The sequence below is a fragment of the Micromesistius poutassou genome (assembly GCF_964030765.1).
Source record: "Micromesistius poutassou genome assembly, contig: SCAFFOLD_5269, whole genome shotgun sequence".
In the NCBI taxonomy this organism is placed as follows: domain Eukaryota; kingdom Metazoa; phylum Chordata; class Actinopteri; order Gadiformes; family Gadidae; genus Micromesistius; species Micromesistius poutassou.
This window is the reverse complement of record NW_028179420.1, coordinates 3045-16987: the sequence shown is the minus strand read 5'-3', so window position 1 is coordinate 16987 and position 13943 is coordinate 3045. Positions and strand designations below refer to the sequence as shown.

The following is a 13943-nucleotide window of genomic DNA, read 5'->3' as shown; positions in this document are numbered from 1 at the left end:
AACTGGAAAAGTTGATAACTCAGTCCCTTTCAATGCAAACGTGTAACTGAGCTTAAATAGGGTTATTTATGCCATCGCGCAACATTTGGAAGTGGAGAGCAGTTGTTTTGACTATAATTCACGTGTTAGGGTCAAAAGCACCTTTTTGGTCAAAAAGTGATTCTCTCGCTCTGAAAAGCACTTTGCACGCATAAAAACTGGAAAAGTGAATAACTCAGTCACTTTCAATGCAAACGTGTAACTGAGCTTAAATAGGGTTATTTATGCCATCGCGCACCATTTGGAAGTGGAGAGCAGTTGTTTTGACTATAATTCACGTGTTAGGGTCAAAAACACATTGTGGGTCAAAACATGCTTTTCTCGCTCTGAAAAGCATTTTGCACGCATAAAAACTGGAAAAGTTGATAACTCAGTCCCTTTAAATGCAAACGTGTAACTGAGCTTAAATAGGGTTATGTATGCCATCGCGCACCATTTGGAAGTGGAGAGCAGTTGTTTTGACTATAATTCACGTGTTAGGGTCAAAAACACATTGTGGGTCAAAACATGCTTTTCTCGCTCTGAAAAGCATTTTGCACGCATAAAAACTGGAAAAGTTGATAACTCAGTCCCTTTCAATGCAAACGTGTAACTGAGCTTAAATAGGGTTATTTATGCCATCGCGCAACATTTGGAAGTGGAGAGCAGTTGTTTTGACTATAATTCACGTGTTAGGGTCAAAAGCACCTTTTTGGTCAAAAAGTGATTCTCTCGCTCTGAAAAGCACTTTGCACGCATAAAAACTGGAAAAGTGAATAACTCAGTCACTTTCAATGCAAACGTGTAACTGAGCTTAAATAGGGTTATTTATGCCATCGCGCACCATTTGGAAGTGGAGAGCAGTTGTTTTGACTATAATTCACGTGTTAGGGTCAAAAACACATTGTGGGTCAAAACATGCTTTTCTCGCTCTGAAAAGCATTTTGCACGCATAAAAACTGGAAAAGTTGATAACTCAGTCCCTTTAAATGCAAACGTGTAACTGAGCTTAAATAGGGTTATGTATGCCATCGCGCACCATTTGGAAGTGGAGAGCAGTTGTTTTGACTATAATTCACGTGTTAGGGTCAAAAACACATTGTGGGTCAAAACATGCTTTTCTCGCTCTGAAAAGCATTTTGCACGCATAAAAACTGGAAAAGTTGATAACTCAGTCCCTTCCAATGCAAACGTGTAACTGAGCTTAAATAGGGTTATTTATGCCATCGCGCACCATTTGGAAGTGGAGAGCAGTTGTTTTGACTATAATTCACGTGTTATGGTCAAAAGCACCTTTTTGGTCAAAAAGTGATTCTCTCGCTCTGAAAAGCACTTTGCACGCATAAAAACTGGAAAAGTGAATAACTCAGTAACTTTCAATGCAAACGTGTAACTGAGCTTAAATAGGGTTATTTATGCCATCGCGCACCATTTGGAAGTGGAGAGCAGTTGTTTTGACTATAATTCACGTGTTAGGGTCAAAAACACATTGTGGGTCAAAACATGCTTTTCTCGCTCTGAAAAGCATTTTGCACGCATAAAAACTGGAAAAGTTGATAACTCAGTCCCTTTCAATGCAAACGTGTAACTGAGCTTAAATAGGGTTATTTATGCCATCGCGCACCATTTGGAAGTGGAGAGCAGTTGTTTTGACTATAATTCACGTGTTAGGGTCAAAAGCACCTTTTTGGTCAAAAAGTGATTCTCTCGCTCTGAAAAGCACTTTGCACGCATAAAAACTGGAAAAGTGAATAACTCAGTCCCTTTCAATGCAAACGTGTAACTGAGCTTAAATAGGGTTATTTATGCCATCGCGCACCATTTGGAAGTGGAGAGCAGTTGTTTTGACTATAATTCACGTGTTAGGGTCAAAAACACATTGTGGGTCAAAACATGCTTTTCTCGCTCTGAAAAGCATTTTGCACGCATAAAAACTGGAAAAGTTGATAACTCAGTCCCTTTCAATGCAAACGTGTAACTGAGCTTAAATAGGGTTATTTATGCCATCGCGCACCATTTGGAAGTGGAGAGCAGTTGTTTTGACTATAATTCACGTGTTAGGGTCAAAAACACATTGTGGGTCAAAACATGCTTTTCTCGCTCTGAAAAGCATTTTGCACGCATAAAAACTGGAAAAGTTGATAACTCAGTCCCTTTCAATGCAAACGTGTAACTGAGCTTAAATAGGGTTATTTATGCCATCGCGCACCATTTGGAAGTGGAGAGCAGTTGTTTTGACTATAATTCACGTGTTAGGGTCAAAAACACATTGTGGGTCAAAACATGCTTTTCTCGCTCTGAAAAGCATTTTGCACGCATAAAAACTGGAAAAGTTGATAACTCAGTCCCTTTCAATGCAAACGTGTAACTGAGCTTAAATAGGGTTATTTATGCCATCGCGCAACATTTGGAAGTGGAGAGCAGTTGTTTTGACTATAATTCACGTGTTAGGGTCAAAAGCACCTTTTTGGTCAAAAAGTGATTCTCTCGCTCTGAAAAGCACTTTGCACGCATAAAAACTGGAAAAGTGAATAACTCAGTCACTTTCAATGCAAACGTGTAACTGAGCTTAAATAGGGTTATTTATGCCATCGCGCACCATTTGGAAGTGGAGAGCAGTTGTTTTGACTATAATTCACGTGTTAGGGTCAAAAACACATTGTGGGTCAAAACATGCTTTTCTCGCTCTGAAAAGCATTTTGCACGCATAAAAACTGGAAAAGTTGATAACTCAGTCCCTTTAAATGCAAACGTGTAACTGAGCTTAAATAGGGTTATGTATGCCATCGCGCACCATTTGGAAGTGGAGAGCAGTTGTTTTGACTATAATTCACGTGTTAGGGTCAAAAACACATTGTGGGTCAAAACATGCTTTTCTCGCTCTGAAAAGCATTTTGCACGCATAAAAACTGGAAAAGTTGATAACTCAGTCCCTTCCAATGCAAACGTGTAACTGAGCTTAAATAGGGTTATTTATGCCATCGCGCACCATTTGGAAGTGGAGAGCAGTTGTTTTGACTATAATTCACGTGTTAGGGTCAAAAACACATTGTGGGTCAAAACATGCTTTTCTCGCTCTGAAAAGCATTTTGCACGCATAAAAACTGGAAAAGTTGATAACTCAGTCCCTTTCAATGCAAACGTGTAACTGAGCTTAAATAGGGTTATTTATGCCATCGCGCACCATTTGGAAGTGGAGAGCAGTTGTTTTGACTATAATTCACGTGTTAGGGTCAAAAGCACCTTTTTGGTCAAAAAGTGATTCTCTCGCTCTGAAAAGCACTTTGCACGCATAAAAACTGGAAAAGTGAATAACTCAGTCCCTTTCAATGCAAACGTGTAACTGAGCTTAAATAGGGTTATTTATGCCATCGCGCACCATTTGGAAGTGGAGAGCAGTTGTTTTGACTATAATTCACGTGTTAGGGTCAAAAACACATTGTGGGTCAAAACATGCTTTTCTCGCTCTGAAAAGCATTTTGCACGCATAAAAACTGGAAAAGTTGATAACTCAGTCCCTTTCAATGCAAACGTGTAACTGAGCTTAAATAGGGTTATTTATGCCATCGCGCACCATTTGGAAGTGGAGAGCAGTTGTTTTGACTATAATTCACGTGTTAGGGTCAAAAACACATTGTGGGTCAAAACATGCTTTTCTCGCTCTGAAAAGCATTTTGCACGCATAAAAACTGGAAAAGTTGATAACTCAGTCCCTTTCAATGCAAACGTGTAACTGAGCTTAAATAGGGTTATTTATGCCATCGCGCACCATTTGGAAGTGGAGAGCAGTTGTTTTGACTATAATTCACGTGTTAGGGTCAAAAGCACCTTTTTGGTCAAAAAGTGATTCTCTCGCTCTGAAAAGCACTTTGCACGCATAAAAACTGGAAAAGTGAATAACTCAGTCACTTTCAATGCAAACGTGTAACTGAGCTTAAATAGGGTTATTTATGCCATCGCGCACCATTTGGAAGTGGAGAGCAGTTGTTTTGACTATAATTCACGTGTTAGGGTCAAAAACACATTGTGGGTCAAAACATGCTTTTCTCGCTCTGAAAAGCATTTTGCACACATAAAAACTGGAAAAGTTGATAACTCAGTCCCTTTCAATGCAAACGTGTAACTGAGCTTAAATAGGGTTATTTATGCCATCGCGCACCATTTGGAAGTGGAGAGCAGTTGTTTTGACTATAATTCACGTGTTAGGGTCAAAAACACATTGTGGGTCAAAACATGCTTTTCTCGCTCTGAAAAGCATTTTGCACGCATAAAAACTGGAAAAGTTGATAACTCAGTCCCTTTCAATGCAAACGTGTAACTGAGCTTAAATAGGGTTATTTATGCCATCGCGCACCATTTGGAAGTGGAGAGCAGTTGTTTTGACTATAATTCACGTGTTAGGGTCAAAAACACATTGTGGGTCAAAACATGCTTTTCTCGCTCTGAAAAGCATTTTGCACGCATAAAAACTGGAAAAGTTGATAACTCAGTCCCTTTCAATGCAAACGTGTAACTGAGCTTAAATAGGGTTATTTATGCCATCGCGCACCATTTGGAAGTGGAGAGCAGTTGTTTTGACTATAATTCACGTGTTAGGGTCAAAAACACATTGTGGGTCAAAACATGCTTTTCTCGCTCTGAAAAGCATTTTGCACGCATAAAAACTGGAAAAGTTGATAACTCAGTCCCTTTCAATGCAAACGTGTAACTGAGCTTAAATAGGGTTATTTATGCCATCGCGCAACATTTGGAAGTGGAGAGCAGTTGTTTTGACTATAATTCACGTGTTAGGGTCAAAAGCACCTTTTTGGTCAAAAAGTGATTCTCTCGCTCTGAAAAGCACTTTGCACGCATAAAAACTGGAAAAGTGAATAACTCAGTCACTTTCAATGCAAACGTGTAACTGAGCTTAAATAGGGTTATTTATGCCATCGCGCACCATTTGGAAGTGGAGAGCAGTTGTTTTGACTATAATTCACGTGTTAGGGTCAAAAACACATTGTGGGTCAAAACATGCTTTTCTCGCTCTGAAAAGCATTTTGCACGCATAAAAACTGGAAAAGTTGATAACTCAGTCCCTTTAAATGCAAACGTGTAACTGAGCTTAAATAGGGTTATGTATGCCATCGCGCACCATTTGGAAGTGGAGAGCAGTTGTTTTGACTATAATTCACGTGTTAGGGTCAAAAACACATTGTGGGTCAAAACATGCTTTTCTCGCTCTGAAAAGCATTTTGCACGCATAAAAACTGGAAAAGTTGATAACTCAGTCCCTTCCAATGCAAACGTGTAACTGAGCTTAAATAGGGTTATTTATGCCATCGCGCACCATTTGGAAGTGGAGAGCAGTTGTTTTGACTATAATTCACGTGTTAGGGTCAAAAACACATTGTGGGTCAAAACATGCTTTTCTCGCTCTGAAAAGCATTTTGCACGTGTGGCGGGAGCGGGTGTTAGGGTGTATGCGTGTGTATGTGTGATGTAGGTTGCCAACAACGCCACCTGGGACTCTACCCCAGGAAATAGCCCTCTAAAGGCCAACACAGGTCCGGAATCACACAAGGTCCAGAGGTCGTGGTTTCAAAAAGAATAAAATTTTATTTAACAATTATTAAAATAACAAAACTAAGTAATGCAGGGGGAGAACAAGGGCACCCAGATGGGACCACCACACTGGCAAACTAAACCAAAAGACACCAATCAGGGCTGGGCTTACCACGGCGGCAGGAAACTCAAAAGGGGATAAATGCAAACTAAAACCACCAGTGCACTGCAACAAAACTGTGTCAAACACCACCACCAGGGAAGGGCTGCCGCTCGCTGGGACCCAGCACCTATGGTACAAAACAAGAAAACACAAATTACGATCAGGCACAGTGTGGGGACATCTGGGACCTCTCAGTTAAAAGAAAGGGAAATCAATTACAATTATTAACAAAAAGAAATATCAAAACCAAATAATACAAATTTATGTATAAACAACTTAACAAAAGAACGAAATCCTAATTTAACCCAATGAATGGCTGAACAGAAACAAATCAAAAGTCAAACAAACGAATATATTATTAAAAATTTATATTGCTGCGTGAGGAGCAGCAATTACATAAAACACAACCAAGACAGGCGAGCCACTCGTTTGGAATTGTGTCCACACTGGACCGAAGCTGCGGCCACGTATAGCGACCCGAGCCAGTACGAGCTTCTCCGTCTGATTATTCTCGAACCAGGACAGCTTCGCGAACCAGGACAGCTTCGCGAACCAGGACAGGAGCGGACCTCGTCGTGGTGGCCAATGACTGGAACACACCAGGACGCCAAATGGATCAGTGCAGCACTAGTGGGAGAGTGGGAGACGCTGGTTACCGCGTCCCGCTGTACAGCGAGAAAGAGAGAGAGCGTCACAACTAGTGCAGAGAGGAAACTGCAGCAGCAGACAATAACGAGCAGCCTACCTCCGAGCTCTACTGCACCCAAGCACGCGCCCACCGAACTGCTCGCCCCCTCCGGCTCACCGTCACTCCAAGTACTGTACAACGGAGCGGGAGGATGAAACCCCAGGGCCCGATAAAACGAACACAACCTGGCAGTTGCAGTTGACACGGGATGCCTACCTTAATATTGCGACGCGGAGACATGGGCATGCACGCCGACCGACAGACTCACTGCAGTGTGGAGTCAAGAGGGAGAGTAGTGCCCAACACACCTGCTTTAAATCACGCACGCAGCGCCGCCCCCCAATTAACCTGTGCACGGCTGGCAGAGCATCATGCAGTGACCAGGAGGGAGATGGCTCACCCGGTCACATCTACCCCCCCTTTATTTTCATCGGTGCCCCAACGATGAACCTCGACCAAACCTCAGCTCCAAGGCCTAAAATAAGCAGACTGAGCGTTAAGCATGGGCCGCTCACCAACAACGTCATCTACCTGACCGGCAGAGCGTGGAAGGCGATAGACATTTGGGTGCTGACCAGCAGTTGAACGAGGTGTACGACGCGGAGCCTGTTGACTAAAACTGGGTTGATCTCTAGGTGAGCACCAAGGGGCTGGTCCAGGACCTCCCAGCTGTGGAGCTGTACCGGAGCTGGACCCACCTTCTTGTCGGCCTCTCAAAAGGTGGCCTGAGGGGTCAACTGAGCTTGGCACTACTGGGGTGAGGGGCAACGGGGTTTCTGGAACCAACAAGTAAAGATCACCAGCAGAAGAGTCGCTATCAGCTTCCAGCAAAGCTGGGGGAGGTTGCCCCTCTAGAGGTGGCGCAAGTGGCTCTGGCCTGACTATAGCCTTCAACATGTCACGGTGTACTGTCCGCACTTGATGTAAAGCCTCCACAGGAGCAACGGTGTAAACTGCTCCCTGACCTGAAGCTTTCACCACTTGGTAGACCAAAGAACTCCAGATGTCCTGGATCTTGTGCCGACCCCTAACACCATGGTCCCGCACATATACCAACTGACCGACCTGGAGTGGCACCTCTCTGACCTTCTGATCATGCCGCTCCTTTCTGCGGCCTGCAGCGGCTAACAGCCGCTCCTTAGCACCCTCGAATGCTATCTCGAGTCTCGATTGATGCTCAATGATCCAATCCTGTACCTCGCCTGGAACAGGGTCCTTGACCCGACCGAGAAGGAAGTCAATGGGGAGCTGTGGCTCTCGCCCAAACATCAAGAAGAAAGGGGATTCTCCGGTTCCCTGATGAGGCGTGCTGTTATAGCTGAAAAGCAGCTGTGGCAAGCAAGAGGCCCAGTCCCGTTTCCGTGATGCTGGTAGGGTGCGAAGCAGATTATGGAGCGTTCGATTGAACCGTTCGCACTGCCCATTCCCAGCAGGATGGTATGGAGTGGTGCGGGATTTGGTGACACCATACAAGCAGCAAAGTTGTTGGATCAACCGACTCTCAAAGCAACGACCTTGGTCTGAGTGAAAGCGACTCGGGACACCATATCGGTAGAACCATTCATTCAACAAAACCTGGGCAACAGTAGAAGCCTGCTGATCCCGGGTGGGAACAGCTATAGAGAATTTGCTAAAGACATCGGTCATGACAAGAACATTTTCAATGCCACTCTGGGAAGGTTCCAGCAGCGTGAAATCCACAGCCACAATCTCGTTTGGCCTGGATGCCAACAAATGGCCCATGAAGCTATGTGGTGTCGAGCCAGAGTCTTTTGCAACTTGACAGCGTTCGCATTCTTGTACCCATCTCTTTATGTCTGAGGACATTCCTGGCCAATAGCAACTGCGCCTGACCAATTCGGTGGTCCGTTCAACGCCCTGATGACCATGCTGTTGGTGAAGTTGTGTCAAGGTTTCCTCTTTGAGAATGGCTGGTAGGAGAAGCTGAAAAATCTCCTCTCCACCATCAGGGTGGAAGATCCGGCGATGCAGCACCCCCTCATGTTCAACCAGGCGGTCCCACTGGCGTAACACGGCCATGACGGCTCGTGACAACTGACGCCGTTCAGCTGCAGAAGGCTGGATTTGTCTCTTCCAGAAAGACAGGACCTCCTTCAGGAGGGGATCAGCCTCCTGCAAGGAGCCAATGTCGACAGTGGAATGGCCTGGGAGGACAGAGACGATGGACTGGGTCAGCGTCACCCCCGACACTGGACCTGACGCTTCCTGAAGGACCTTGGGAACTGCTGTACCAGGCGCAAGTTGTTCGTTGGCGCTGGATACAACCTCAGGCTTACGGGAGAGTGCGTCTGCATTTTTATTGCTGCGACCTGAACGATACTTTATTTCAAAGTCGAAGATGGCAAGCTGTGAAGCCCATCGCTGCTCGGTAGCCCCAAGCTTGGCCGAACGAAGGTGACTCAGTGGGTTGTTGTCTGTGAAGACAACACACTTGTGTCCCAGCAGATAGTCACGGAATTTTTCAGACATGGCCCACTTAAGTGCCAAGAACTCCAGTTTCATCGAGCTGTAGTTGCTCATGTTGCGCTCCGTGGGCCGAAGGCCTCTGCTAGCATAAGCCACCGGTCTTACGCCATTTTCTGTCTCCTGGGAAAGGATGGCCCCCAAACCACTATAACTCGCATCAATCTCCAGAATGAAGGGACGTGAGAAATCGGCATAGTTCAACACAGGAGCGGAAATCAGCCTAGACTTAAGGGCCTCAAAACTCTCCTCGCAGTGGGATGTCCAAGCATCACCCAAGACCTGTCCTGACCCTCTCCTAGACTTCGTGCCAGCAAGAGTCGCCACCAGCTTGTGGAGGGGGGCAGCCAGTTTTGCGAAGCCCTCTACAAAACGCCGGTAGTAACTCGCGAAACCAAGAAATGACCGCAACTCAACCACTTGACGTGGTCGTGGCCACTCTGCCACGGCCTCGATTTTAGCAGGGTCGGTGGAGACACCCTGGCTGGAGATGACATGCCCCAAATAATTGACCTGCTGCCGAAAGAATGCACATTTCTCCCGCTTAACTTTCAAGCCTTCTTGTTGGAGCCGGCCCAGAACGGCCTCCAGTCGTTGCAAGTGCTCACTGACCGACGAGGAGAAGACTATGATATCGTCTAGGTAAAGAAGCAAGGACTGACCTTGCTGGCCTCCGAACATTCTCTGCATTAACCGCTGAAAGGTGCTCGGGGCATTGCATAACCCAAATGGCATCCGATTAAACTCAAAAAGTCCAAACGGTGTACAGAACGCTGTTTTGGGTTTGTCGTCCTCTGCAACTGGAACCTGGTTGTACCCGCTAGCCAGATCTATCGTGGAAAACCAACGAGCTCCATAAAGCAAATCCAAACTCTCCTCGATGCGAGGGAGAGGGAACGCATCCTTCCGGGTCTTAGCATTCAACAAGCGATAGTCTACACACAATCGAAGTTTACCATCCTTCTTCCTGACCAGAACAATCGGCGACGCAAAGGGACTGCAACTTTCCCTAATGATTTTGGCCTCAAGAAGTTGGTTAATGTGAGACTTTACTTCTTCGTACTCCGAGGGAGGGACGCGGCGGTAACGCTGCCGGACTGGTGCGTCATCCAACAGTGGTATGTGGTGTGATATGAGATTTGAACACCCCAAGTCACCATCATGAGTGGAAAAGACTGAATGGTACCGCTGCAACAATGACCTCACCTCCCTCTGGTCTTCCTCAGGCAATATGCCCAAGTCAACAGATGCTAGCCCGTCTTGGGCTACACTGGCGTCTCCCTGGGCAGAAACACTGGCTGTGATTGGATTGACTTCAGTCACACCCCGAGGTAGACTGATCACCTGGGCACCACAGAGGGAACCAAGACAAGTCCGAGGGTGTAGAAGAACATCCGTCGTACCCACATTGACCACCGGGATGTAAACCGTGCCTCGGGTGACCTGAACAAGACAGGGAGAAGCAAGCAGGCCGCATGGCAGACCAGAATCTGACGGCTCGAAGAGTACAGCCTGGCCACTGGCCTGCTCAGGGCAGGTGCTGGCGACGAGCTGAAGGACCCCACCAGGTATTCGTATCGTCCTCTCACCCCTGACCCTCACAGTGCCCGTGTGCGGGCTTGGCTTTTTGACCGAAGACTGATGGTACTGCTGCAGAGCTTCAAAGACCGGGCCTGGAACATGTGACACGGGTGGCAAGGCAAACAGGGAAGGGCCATTAGTACCAAAAAGCTCTCTGTAACACTTGCGAATGACGTTCATCCCCAAGATGCCAGGGACAGACGATGCGGTGCCGGGGGGGTCTTTAACAACTAGCACTCCACAGCCAGGAATGACCTTTCCACACAATGCAACATCAAGCTCCAGGTAACCAACATAGGGGATATCTAACCCGTTAGCGGCACGCAGACGCAGCCAATTGCAAGACCGAAGCCGATCCTGGCCCCAAGACGAGAACTGCTGTTGAAAGAAGCTCTCAGTAATGGTGGACACCATAGACCCAGTGTCGACCAAGCAAGGGACATGAACACCACTAAACACAACATCAGTTGTTGGACATGATGACATCAAATCAGCGACCACCTCCTCCTGTGAGCCCTTGATTTCCCCATCTGAGCGGAGGCCCGCCGACTCAGAGGGCATCAGTTTTCCGGCTGATGGGTTGAGGAGGTCGTCCTGGGAACCTGAAGGTTTGCACCACTGAAAGAATTGGCCCGTGAACGAGGAGGTACAGTTGGGCCCCGGCACTCCCATGCGATGTGGCCTGGCTGTTGACACCTTCGACAAATCAAAGGGCCCCTGCGAACGAAATTTCCAGGTGGTCGTGGGGCCTGCAAAGCAGCTATGGTCTGTGTGAGCTGGTCAAGCTGGGCCTGCTGACGGTTCAAGATTTCCATTAAATCACTCATCTCCGACCTGGGAGGAGCAATAGGATGACGTGAATGGGAATCACTTTGCACCCCATACTGGAGACCATAAGCTGATGGTACCGAATGACTTTGCCCCCTAAACCCACCTGGTTGGCCCTCCCTTTCCCATCTGATAGCCTCACTACGTACATCCAACAAGGAAGCTGTCGGCCTGTTGCGGACATACTGTTTAAGCGTTCGACGGAGAGAACTGTCAAGAGCATGCTCTACGAATTGGTCACGCAGAAGATCCCCAGCATTAGGTATACCATCTGGTGCGCACTGTTTAACCTGCTCCATTAAAGCCATCAGGCCCAGGGAATACTCCTGCAGAGACTCCCCCTCCTGCTGCCTTCTGGAGAAAAAGGCCTGCTGCAATGTTACATAGGACTGTGCACAGCCATACAGTTCCCTCAGAATAGCGAAAACCTTAACTGGATCTTCTCGCTCTACACGGGGCCTAAACCTGATCTCCTCTCTGGCTTCTCCCTCCAAGTGATCAAAAATAAAGAGGGCCTGATCGGCTGCTGAAAGGTGGCGAACCCGCATGCACGCCCGTATCTCCTCCGTCCACTCAGCTATCCCTAAGCCGGTCTTCCCATTAAACGCGGGGCATTTACGGTCCCTGGGAACTACAACCAGCCGCTCCATGACAGGAGCAGCACTCGCAGACGGGGCATGGCTAACTGAACCAGAGGGGCCTGCAGCAGCTCCGCCAGGCACGTCCCGGAAAGCAGCCCGCTCCTGAAGCAGCTGCTCGTTGTCTGCCTCTAGTTGTGACACTAAATCCCTAAGTCGCTGCACCTCATCCGCCATACTGACTGTGAGGTATTACCAATACTCAGAATACCAAAGTCTGGTTCTTGGGACGGCTGCTGCTGTCCTGGCTCCTCAACAGTCTCTCCACTCGAGAGGCTCGCCTGTCAAAAAAAAAAAGAAAACACAACCAAATACGCCAAACAACAAACAAAAAAAGAAAGAGAAAAAAAAAAAGAAACCACGCCTCGCCCCTTTAATGTGATCCTGCCGACAACGCCAGAATGTGGCGGGAGCGGGTGTTAGGGTGTATGCGTGTGTATGTGTGATGTAGGTTGCCAACAACGCCACCTGGGACTCTACCCCAGGAAATAGCCCTCTAAAGGCCAACACAGGTCCGGAATCACACAAGGTCCAGAGGTCGTGGTTTCAAAAAGAATAAAATTTTATTTAACAATTATTAAAATAACAAAACTAAGTAATGCAGGGTGAGAACAAGGGCACCCAGATGGGACCACCACACTGGCAAACTAAACCAAAAGACACCAATCAGGGCTGGGCTTACCACGGCGGCAGGAAACTCAAAAGGGGATAAATGCAAACTAAAACCACCAGTGCACTGCAACAAAACTGTGTCAAACACCACCACCAGGGAAGGGCTGCCGCTCGCTGGGACCCAGCACCTATGGTACAAAACAAGAAAACACAAATTACGATCAGGCACAGTGTGGGGACATCTGGGACCTCTCAGTTAAAAGAAAGGGAAATCAATTACAATTATTAACAAAAAGAAATATCAAAACCAAATAATACAAATTTATGTATAAACAACTTAACAAAAGAACGAAATCCTAATTTAACCCAATGAATGGCTGAACAGAAACAAATCAAAAGTCAAACAAACGAATATATTATTAAAAATTTATATTGCTGCGTGAGGAGCAGCAATTACATAAAACACAACCAAGACAGGCGAGCCACTCGTTTGGAATTGTGTCCACACTGGACCGAAGCTGCGGCCACGTATAGCGACCCGAGCCAGTACGAGCTTCTCCGTCTGATTATTCGCGAACCAGGACAGCTTCGCGAACCAGGACAGCTTCGCGAACCAGGACAGCTTCGCGAACCAGGACAGGAGTGGACCTCGTCGTGGTGGCCAATGACTGGAACACACCAGGACGCCAAATGGATCAGTGCAGCACTAGTGGGAGAGTGGGAGACGCTGGTTACCGCGTCCCGCTGTACAGCGAGAAAGAGAGAGAGCGTCACAACTAGTGCAGAGAGGAAACTGCAGCAGCAGACAATTACGAGCAGCCTACCTCCGAGCTCTACTGCACCCAAGCACGCGCCCACCGAACTGCTCGCCCCCTCCGGTTCACCGTCACTCCAAGTACTGTACAACGGAGCGGGAGGATGAAACCCCAGGGCCCGATAAAACGAACACAACCTGGCAGTTGCAGTTGACACGGGATGCCTACCTTAATATTGCGACGCGGAGACATGGGCATGCACGCCGACCGACAGACTCACTGCAGTGTGGAGTCAAGAGGGAGAGTAGTGCCCAACACACCTGCTTTAAAATCACGCACGCAGCGCCGCCCCCCAATTAACCTGTGCACGGCTGGCAGAGCATCATGCAGTGACCAGGAGGGAGATGGCTCACCCGGTCACACACGCATAAAAACTGGAAAAGTTGATAACTCAGTCCCTTTCAATGCAAACGTGTAACTGAGCTTAAATAGGGTTATTTATGCCATCGCGCACCATTTGGAAGTGGAGAGCAGTTGTTTTGACTATAATTCACGTGTTAGGGTCAAAAGCACCTTTTTGGTCAAAAAGTGATTCTCTCGCTCTGAAAAGCACTTTGCACGCATAAAAACTG

General features: G+C 47.1%; 1 long non-coding RNA gene across 1 annotated transcript; it reads right to left on the bottom strand.

Moving 5' to 3' along the window:
* Positions 1–12561: 12561 nt before the first annotated feature.
* LOC311372853 lies at positions 12562–13727 on the bottom strand. The gene is made up of 3 exons (XR_014642088.1): positions 13540–13727; positions 13381–13454; positions 12562–13224 (listed from the first exon to the last, which is right to left on the bottom strand). It is a non-coding gene; the product is annotated as an uncharacterized lncRNA (long non-coding RNA).
* Between the last annotated feature and the right edge of the window lie 216 nt (positions 13728–13943).